The 9,414-nt window shown below is 40.5% G+C and overlaps 1 pseudogene across 1 annotated transcript; it reads left to right on the top strand.

Moving 5' to 3' along the window:
- Positions 1-1,407: 1,407 nt before the first annotated feature.
- LOC307019901 (regulator of G-protein signaling 21-like) lies at positions 1,408-5,060 on the top strand (annotated as a pseudogene). Its single transcript has 5 exons — positions 1,408-1,451; positions 1,928-1,996; positions 2,103-2,143; positions 2,238-2,404; positions 4,772-5,060. The product of its transcript is annotated as a regulator of G-protein signaling 21-like (transcript).
- Positions 5,061-9,414: the final 4,354 nt, after the last annotated feature.

Genomic DNA, 9,414 nt, shown 5'->3' with positions numbered 1-9,414 from the left:
AACAATGTGAAGTGTTTTACCCTGGGGTAATAACTCCAACCCCTAAGAGAGTGTGCATTGAAGTATAATATCCAATAATTTTGCATATTTCCTATAACCTATAGTTATTCTGTATATGTAATCAAATGTATCTGTACCTCAAAAATGAAAGATTGGGCATTTAAATAACTGGACAGTAACAATATTTAATATGAATTAAAAGGTTTATACTGCTGATATTTAACTTTCCATCTGACCGAACTTCTGACTTTTATATTCGTACAATATGATACATTTTCATAGCACAGTTTCAAATAGCATGCATGTTTATAATGATCATAACACATTATTATTGATTCCGTATAGAGGCATATCATTCTTTTGGAAAGATTGATAATGTTAAAAGTAAATAAACTTCAAAATTGCACTTAAAGGAATAATTCACCCACAAAATGACAATTTGTATTAAAATGTCTCTCCCAATGTTACCTTGGATTCTAGAAATGTACTTTCTTGCAGGCTTCCATGGTGAACAAAGACTCCAAAACATTTAGAAATGTTTGGATCAATAGAAGTAAATGGGGGCCGGGCTTACATCAAAACTGTATCAAATATCCTATTTAATACAGATTTTTTGGAAAGTAGTGTAGTCGTTTCTTTTGTGACGGTAAAATCCATGTTTTGATAAAATGTTGCTCTTATTAAATGTAGCCCCATGTACTTATTCATCAAGACTTTAATTCTTCATTCACTGTGGATTCTTGAAAACATCACATTTTAATCTTCAAGACTTCAAGGTAACACAGGATGAGTAATAGATTTACAAAGGATCATTTTGTGGCTGAGGTATTTCTTTAATTGTAATGTAGCATCACAAAATCAACAGAATTTTACGAAGCCTAAATTGAGAACAGTGGGAAGAAGCAACAAGGGGGGAGGGGAGGTAACCCTGAGGCTATGAAAGAAAGACACATAACAGACAAGAAGTCCTGCTTCTTGTCTTCTTGCAGACAAGAAGCATTGAAAAAGCAAAACTCATGACCACTCGACCTGTGACTAAGAATAGCCCAGACTTGTATAGTGAGCTAAATAACGGAGGGGAATGTAATGCATTTAACTGTGGAGAATGTGACGGGGGTCATGAAACACAGCAGAATTCTGTTCTATCACAAAACATTAGGGAAGAGCACAAGGTTTGACGCACTTGCAGAATTCATGGAGCTCCTTCTCATAATGAAAATTAGGCTGTATGTCAACAGAGGTGGGAGGCAGCATGACAAAAAGAGCTGAAGCGCACTGATATACCATTCGGATATCACTCAGTAAGAAGAGGCCAGAGACTATAGGGAAACATATTTCTGATTCAGCTGCATCATGAACGCTGAGACACCTTCAAATGATCATAAGGTAGTGCAGTTCAATTTCAATATGAAGCGAGCAACATCTTTGGACCTCCAGGACACGAAGAGAATGTGAGTAAATGATGTGTGCGTTGTTGTTATGATACGCGGTACGGTACGGTGCGATAATACTTTATTGTCACATCAAGTCTGAAATGTTTCTTGCATCATAGCGACATTTGCAACAACAAGGACACATTTAAAGACAAGATGCAAGGAAACAGACATTTAACTTAAAGTTCACCTATTATGCAAAATCCACTTTTTCATGTCTTTTATCCATACATATGTGTATTTTTAGGATCAATGGTTGCTAAAATAATTTTCCAGGTTAACCTTATTAAATCTTTTGACTCTTATTTGATGGTAACACAAATTAATTGCTGTTGGCAAGCCTTAATATGTTATGATGATAGGTTGATTTCAAGAGTTTTTTCAAAATATAGTGGCCTCTGAGTATAGACCGCATTGTAGAATACAGAATAAGTTAATAGACGGTCTACCATAAAAATAATTCTCAGACTTTTTTCTGTTATCCTCTCTTGTAGACATAACCCCGGGAAATCCAAAATCCAGAACTTCGTCCAGAGTCCATTAACATGGCGGAAATTCAACAGGTGTTGTTTTAATTTACTTTATAATAATATTGTGCTGACTAATATTTTGAGAAATCACAAAAACCTTCTTGTCTTCCTTCTGCAGACAAGAAACAAATTAAACGAGCCCACCGGGAGAATCTCTCGAGACCATTCTTTCCCAGAAAGGTAATTTTCATCCACTTTCAAGCAACACAAAACTAATATCACGCTTGGTTTCTGTTTTCTTTATAATGAAGTTTTGTTCCCTTGTGTAAAAAAGGCGGACAAAAAGTATTTCGGGACTTTCTGAAGTCAGAGTTCTGTGAGGAAAACCTGGACTTCTGGCTCGCCTGTCAAGAGTTCAAAACCTCTAAGCGTCCAGAGGAGCAAACACGCAGAGCAGCAAGAATTTATGAAGAGTTCATCAGGGATGAGTCTCCAAAACAGGTGAAAACAAACTCTATTACTGTAGGTGACTGAATATGCTCAAACCATGGCAGTAAGCATAGTATATGGGAATATCGGTTGGCTATACAGTATATTCAAATTTGCTTATAGATGTCCATCAATATATTGATGAATTGGTAAGTAATTGGTAATAATAGAAACCTTGAAACCACTGACAGAATAATTATTAGTCTTTGTTAACTTGGCAGTATATAGTCTACATCTACATTTTAAAGATCAGCCGTTTTGAGATTTGTTAAGGTCTCAATTTTCTGCACTAAAGTTGACCAAGGTCCCGGCCTTTGTCGGATGAACAATGTGTGAATGAAAGTTCCAAAAATAGGCCAGGATCTACAAGACTTAGGTTATCTTTTCATACTGGAATAAAAAAATATGTTTCTGTTTCAAATACTTTAAAATGGTCAATTTAGTCTGTTAACTTTCAAAAAAGTACTTTTGTGTAGATTCCTCCAAGACTCCCCTTACGGTTAGGTCAGAATTAGGGTGTCCTGCACCATCTAGTGCAGTGGTTCCCAACCTGGGGGGAGCGCCAAAGATCGCAGGGGGGGCGCCAGTCCTCAGATGATTTGAGGCCAAATATCATATTTAGACTTTTTATTATTTTTTTTTAATTTTTTTTTACATATAATTGTAAAGCAATACATGATTGTCACTAAAAGCCTTGTCTCTACATTACAATAACATATTAAAAATAATTGATTAATTCATTATATAACAATTCAAGTTAGTAGCTATTAAAGGCATAAAAAGACAGAAATGTATAATTCTTTCTTTAATAGAAATATTTCTTCTGCCCGTAAAGTGTCCAAACCAGACTTTTCTGGATAAACGCATTTTTAAAACATAGTCATTGTCCATGCCGGTTTCAGTTGGATTATTTGTCACAGTTGCTCTGATCAGATCGGTCTCCTCCATTTTGTAGATTATTTACGACATTTGAATCCACAGAAACACATCGGCGAAATCCGGTTTACTCTGAGCATGTGTTTTAAACAGTTTAATCCCTTTGTGAATTGTTTCCACTTTCGCCGTCCTTTCATTTCTTCATACAGCGGGAATCCAAATTAATGAATCCTGAGTCCAATAACCATCAAAGTCACTCCAAAAGTGCTCCTTAATTACGCTGCCATCCTCCTTTTAACAAAATACTTCACATTCATCTAGTTTGTGACAGTAGTTGTAGCATTTTTGAGACTTTTAAACTTTAATTACCGCTGTTGCGTGTGCGTGTGTGTGTGTGTGTGTGTGTGTGTGTGTGTGTGTGTGTGTGTGTGTGTGTGTGTGTGTGTGTGTGTGTCCCAAGTAGGTGTGAGATCCGTCGATAGGAGGGGGGGTGATGTGTATTCACAGGTGTGAAAAGCCCCCACTGTTGCGCCTTATGGTGTATAATAAAAATAATAAAATAAAAATAAAAATGCTGTTTCAATCACATTAGTATGCATAAAACTGACAGGTGGGCCCGCCCCCAAGTGTGTGTGTGTGTGTGTGTGTGTGTGTGTGTGTGTGTGTGTGTGTGTGTGTGTGTGTGTGTGTGTGTGTGTGTGTGTGTGTGTGTGTGTGTGTGTGTGTGTGTGTGTGTGTGTGTGTGTGTGTGTGTGTGTGTGTGTGTGTGTGTGTGTGTGTGTTATTCGACATATGGGCAAATGTGAGTTTTTAAAGTGTTTTGACCAATTCTGGAAAATGTGTATGTTTATGACTGGTTATAGGCTGAGGGGATCCTGGGGGAATGTGATCTAAAAGGTCAGGAGAATAAAGGGATTCTGGTTCCCAATGGGAGGAGCAGCTGGAGCCAGAACCAAGTCCTAGAGGTGAGCTGAGTCCCGGAGAGGGCTGGCCGGGCAACGGGAGCCCAGGAGACGGGCCGCGGGAAGGATCAGAGTGGGTTAGTGAATGGGTACATGTGACCCTCTTAGTCCCTTTCATCACGAACCCTCCCTGTTTTGGGGTGTGGTCTGAAGGAACCCATCGACCGGCCGAGCCCGACCGGAGACCAGCATCACCCGTTAGGCTTAGGGTTAACCCTCCTAACATATAGATGATTACTGGCCCAACATCGAAACTACGCATGGGACAAGAGATACATCATTAGTTTTCACATTAATAGTAAATATATTTATTGCACAAATGACGAGAAGTGGCATTTACTAGAAAAATAATCAAGTATTGAAAGTCCTAAAAAACACTCTGACTTGTATCATTTACTGTACATCGACCACAGTAACCTAGATTTTAAATAGTTCCTTTCCAACAATAGTTATGCAGGTGCAGCTGTTGATTGCAACATTTTACATTGAATCAGCATGTTTCAGTTATTCAAGTTGTGTTTATGTTACATTTTGTTTGCAGGTGAACTTAGATTTCTACACAAGAGATATCATCAGGCAGTGCCCGGCAAGCATCTCTGTCATGTTTTGTTGTGGCGCAGAGGAAAATCTACAGCCTCATGGAGAACGACTCCTTCACCCGCTTTATTGAATCGGAACAATACAAAGTCCTGTTTGATGCGGCTTCTAAGCAGAGAGGCCATGGGAAGCACAGAAAGGCCTTGGAGATAAGGAGAAGCAGAGATCTGATGCAGCCCGATTCTAAAGCCATCAACATGCAGTGTGAGCTCTATCTCCTGCAAAAGGACTGACTTCATGCATGTTCAAAGAGTCAGACACAGGCTCAGGAACTGTGTTCACTGATACTGTGCAGACACTTCTCCCTTCCTCATAATGTCACCTTACAATTGGAGAGCTGTGTCTGTGCAATGGACAATGCATTGCAGGTGCCACCTGGTGCACAAAACCAAAGCTAAATGAAAGTGTGTAGGGCTTCTTAAAGGTAAACCTTAACAGGTGCAGGACTTAGTCCTGATAACCGGGAAATTATTTAACAATTTACCCTTGCGAGGTCCCTCATCTAAAAAAAACAGATCTTTACGTTTTGTTCTACAACATAAAATACAGTCTGTTAATTCCACACAGGTGAATGCCTAAAGCTTTCATGTGTCATAAAAAACGGTGATGCCAACAAGTGCTGGCTAAAGTAACCTACTAAAGGTCATCACTACTAATATTAGCTCGCTTTAGCTTAGCGGTTTTGAAGTGCAGCCATTCGACCATGATGTAGTTTGTATGTTAGCTTTTCCTTTGTGGCAATTACGTTACCTTTCAACAATCATCAAAGTTGTGTTAATATGTGGAGATAATCCTGCTGAACAAAACGTGTAAACGTGTTTGCCACAGATTTTTATTTTAACGATATTCCAAAATCCAATGGAGAAATATCATTAACTTTCTTGCAGAATGGAGCCCTTTTAATGTTAACTTCAGGGACAGCCTACACAAATACGCCATAACTGCACCTCTTCATATGGTGCTAAACAAATACAATGCACATGACTGACGCATGCCGCATGACGCAGGACTGTTGTGTATTTTGAAATGTTGCTGGTTAGACACTGTTTATGGAAATGTGAATTGTTTTGTCAATTTGTATGACACATTGAAATATTACAGACTTTATTTTTTTGTTATTTAATTAAAACAAATGTAAACTGAGATATGGATGTGAGTCTTCATTGGTATCTTAAAAATGTCTTGTTGATGTCCTACTGCCACCCAGTGGTGACTTCAAAAACTTACACTCAAAATTTCAATATTTTAAGACAGAGGTGCCCAGTACGTCGACCGCGGTCGACCAGTCGACCGCAGGGGCAATGCTGGTAGATCGCGAGTCATTCATAAAAACAAAAATCCAGCTCCGTTAAAATAGACAAAACAGGTTTCGACCCCTCCTCCCTTGGCCTCCCTGCCACTTAATTCAGGAGTTTACTTGATTGACAGAAAAAGCGACCTATCACTTTCCAGTCTGTTAACCCAGAATGCAAAGCGATACAAAATCAGTCAAGTGCCGGGAAAACTCAAATTAAGTTAAAGAGATAAACAAGATAAAAACAACAAAATGAGTGCGGGACCGAGGAAAAAGCTAAAGACATACCACTTCCACACAGAATGGGAGGAAGAATATTTTTTTGTGATGTCACATTCAAAGGTTATTTGCCTTATTTGTAAAGCAAGTGTCGCTCTGCCAAAGAAAGCTAACGTGGAGAGGCATTATCGGAGTGTTCACAAGGCATATGACAGCGACTTCCCTCCGAGTAGCGAGTTAAGAAAGAGAAAGGTGAGGGAACTTAAATCACAATTAGCTGGACAGCAGTCACTTTTCTTAAAGCCGACATCCACCGCAAAGGCAGCCACTGAAGCATCTCTACGAGTGAGTCACGTTATAATCAAACACAAAAAATTCTTTCAAGATGGAGAGATGGTGAAAGAAGCCTTCGTAGAAGCAGCAGACGCCTTGTTTCGGGATTACACAAACAAAACAGAAATAGTAAACGCTATCAAGGCCGTCCAATTATCACGGAGCACAGTCACACATCGCTGTGAAGTCATGGCTAAGGATTTGACCCAGCAACTCAGGAAGGACATAGAAGACTGCGAGTGCTTCTCACTCCAACTAGACGAGTCCACTGACGTGAGCGATACAGCGCAATTGTGCGTTTTTATCCGGATGGTGTTCACAGACATGACGGCGAAAGAGGAATTGCTGACAATTCTGCCAATGAAGGAACACACTCGGGGCGAGGACATTTTTCGGACATTTAAAAACTTTGTTGACAACACTAAACTCCCCATGTCTAAGTTGAGTTCCATCACAACGGATGGTGCGCCTGCGATGGTGGGCCGTTGTAATGGCTTCATCGCAAAATGCAGAGAGGATGACACATTCCCTGACTTTCTGAATTATCACTGCATCATACACCAGCACGCACTTTGTGCAAAAATGCTGAACATGAAAGAGGTCATGGATGTGTCACTTAAAGTGGCCTGTTCTATTCGGGCAAGACCTCTTCAAAGACGGCTGTTTCGTGCATATCTGGAGGATGCCGACTGTGTTCACACTGACCTCTTACTACACACCGACGTAAGATGGCTGAGCAGGGGCAATTTTCTCCAGAGATTTCGAGTGCTTCTACCGGAGATAAAGGAATTTCTCCATGGCACCAAGCTCGCGGAGTACGCACGTCTAGATGACGAGGAGTGGCTGTTAGATCTGGCGTTTTTAACAGACATTACACACATGTTAAATGAGCTGAACTTGGAGCTACAAGGGAAAGACAGAACTGTGGTTGACATGATCAGCTCAGTTAATGCCTTCAAACGAAGACTGCATCTGCTGTGTTCAAAGCTACAGCGCAAAGATTTGGCCAACTTCAAAAACATCGCCTCTGAGCTGGAGAAGCAAGGGAAGGACAGCGCGCTCCTTGACAGTGTGCGCTACACAGAGCAAGTCAATAACATTACATCTGACTTCGAGAAACGCTTCCGAGACTTCGCTTTGCTCGAGCCAATCGCCACATTCATGTGCTATCCGTTTAGTGAAGACCATGATATTGATTCGCTGGCCCAAAACATCGGAACAGTGTTTCATCTGAACCCGTCTGCGCTGGAGGATGAGATGTTGTCGCTGCAGGCCGACATTCAGTTAAAGGCGCGTGCCCATGCCGGACAGTTTTGGAACTTATTCAGGGTTGAAAAGTATCCAAACGTCAGAAAATGTGCCACCTCACTGACCTCACTCTTCGGCTCAACTTATTTATGCGAGTCAGCCTTCTCCCAAATGAAGATAGTGAAGTCGAAATACCGTTCCCAATTAACTGATGAACATTTGGAGGCCTGTCTGAGACTAGCCATCAGCAGTTACTGTCCTGATTATGCAACATTGACGGACTCCATTCAGTGCAAGTCATCAGAATATGGTAGGGACCCACCTAAATATATTGAATTGTGTTTTGCAGCATAATATCAGGACCATGGAGAGAGGTTTCTTACCCTGCTTGTTTTTATGTGTTTCTTAACAGGGAAATGAAGGGACAGTCAGCAAGAGAAGGAGAGAGAGAGAGAGAGAGAGAGAGAGAGAGAGGGAGAGAGAGATAGAGAAATAGAGAGAGGAGAGAGAGAGAAATAGAGAGAGAGATAGAGAAATAGAGAGAGAGAGATAGAGAAATAGAGAGAGAGAGAGACAAATAGAGAGATAGAGAAATAGAGAGAGAGATAGAGAAATAGAGAGAGAGAGAGGTTAACCTGCCTTTTTGTTTTATGTATTCATGTATTTGTTTCTGTTCAAGAACCCAAATAGAGTTGTTGTAGTTATCCCAAGTATAAATAAAACGTGTTATTCAGCCCCTTGCAATTTGGGATTTTATTTTTGGTTGGTAGACCTCCGTGAGCTGGTCATTTCAAAAGTAGCTCACCGGCCAAAAAAGTATGGGCACCCCTGTTTTAAGAGATTTAGGTCATAAAGTTTGTCTGCAATAATCAGATGGAAACATATTTTCATTTCATTTTTTTAAACACAGATCAGAAGTATATTTATTATTAACCATTGTTTTATGTGATTTTATTTCAAATACCATCAAAAATGTCATCAAAAAACATCAGACAAAGGTAGAAATAACTCTAATAAGCTGAACTGTAGTCGGCACAAGTTAACTGATTATTGTGATGGTTAAGGAAAATGTATCAGCCAACCACCGTGGCCTGTGACAATAAGTGTTAATACAATTCCCTTCATCCCCTTCTGTTTCAGGCCTTCTGTTGTAATGGAGCCATCAGGAAGTACGATATCTTCATCGAGCAGCCACACCCTGAACTCAACAGGCGGTGTCTGTCAATGGGAGGTGAGCGATAATGCCAAACTGTGCCGCTTCCTGTGCTATGGCTCGGAGGGAGACGTATACACTGCCAGAGAGGAGGGGTGCGTCAGCATGGAATACGCCGGAGCCCTGGGTTGCGTTCTAATAGTCCATTTAGCTTAGGAACCTTCCTAACCAAGTGAAATGACCCGCAAGTACGTCAGTGGCAGCCATGTTAAGTGCCGTTCCAATTCTCCAAATGAAAGGAAAGGAGGTTTCAAACTTCAGCCTCATGCCAATACCCCTC

This window comes from Notothenia rossii (assembly GCF_949606895.1).
Source record: "Notothenia rossii genome assembly, chromosome: 9".
Classification (NCBI taxonomy): Eukaryota; Metazoa; Chordata; class Actinopteri; order Perciformes; family Nototheniidae; genus Notothenia; species Notothenia rossii.
The sequence above is the reverse complement of the archived record's forward strand: the minus strand, read 5'-3'. Positions and strand labels throughout refer to the sequence as shown.